Raw genomic sequence first — 1,065 nt, 5'->3', positions numbered from 1 at the left:
CAGCAGTTTTTTTTTGAGTTGGAGTCTCACTCTGTCACCCAGACTGGAGTGCAGTGGCTGCTTCCGGCCACCGCAGCCTCGACCTGCTGGGCTCCAGCGATCCTTCCGTCTCAGCCTTCCAAGTAGCCGGAATTACAGGCATGCGCTACCACGCCCGGCTGATTTTTTTATTTATTGTAGAGATGAGGTCTCGCTGCCCAGGCGGGTCTCGAACCCTCGGGCTCAGGCAATCCACTCACCTCAGCCTCCCAAAGGCACGGGATTACAGGCTGAGCCACCGAGCCGGCTCCATTTGGCCTTTCTTAAACAAAACCTGCCTGACTCCGGGTGGGCCTTTAAAGTTGCAACTTGCCTTTCAAAAGGAAATACCTTTAACTGCTATCAACCTTTCCTTCTTGCCGCTGGGCCAGTGGCAGCCCAGGTGAGGCCAACTGCTGATCCCGAATCAGCCACATGTGTTTCTGTGTTTATTCACTCAATCACACAAGAAATTATTTGAGCATATACTGCCTCCTGCCACACCATGGCTGACCGCAGGTCTTTCAGCATGGCTTCAATCTAAACGGTAGCCAGCGCAACCCAGTGTGATTGGAAAGGGCTCATCTAGATTGGTTTATGTATGGGAGCAGGGGATTGACTCAAATGATCCTGGGTGTGAATCAGTCCTACAAAAGTAGCCTTTTTTTTTTTTAATTAAAGTTGGAGTCTCACTTTGTTGCCCAGGCTAGAGTTCAGTGGCATGCTAATGGCCACTGTAGCCTTGGCCTTCGGGGCTCAGGCAATCCTTCCGCCTCAGTCTTCCTAGTAACTGGAACTACAGGCACGTGCCACCATGCTCAGCTAATTTTTTTTTTTTTATATAGGGATGAAGTCTCGCCAAGTTGCCCAGGCTGGTCTCGAACCTGTGGGCTTAATCATCTCACCTCAGCCTCCCAAAGTGCTGTGATTATAGGCATGAGCCACTGCACCCAGCACAAAAGTAGCCTTTTTTTTTTTTTTTTTGAGTTGGAGTCTCACTCTGTCACCCAGACTGGAGTGCAGTGGCTGCTCCCGGCCACCGCAGCC

General features: G+C 51.0%; 1 protein-coding gene across 1 annotated transcript in view; it reads right to left on the bottom strand.

The window, feature by feature from the left end:
* STAR (steroidogenic acute regulatory protein) overlaps positions 1-1,065 on the bottom strand; it is a 7,986-nt gene that overhangs the window by 5,262 nt on the left and 1,659 nt on the right. The gene's annotated exons all lie outside the window — the stretch shown is intronic.

The sequence above is a fragment of the Carlito syrichta genome, unplaced genomic scaffold, assembly GCF_000164805.1.
Source record: "Carlito syrichta isolate Samal-C Ts95f unplaced genomic scaffold, Tarsius_syrichta-2.0.1 Scaffold315142, whole genome shotgun sequence".
NCBI classification, from domain to species: Eukaryota; Metazoa; Chordata; class Mammalia; order Primates; family Tarsiidae; genus Carlito; species Carlito syrichta.
This window is presented reverse-complemented; position numbering and strand designations above follow the sequence as displayed.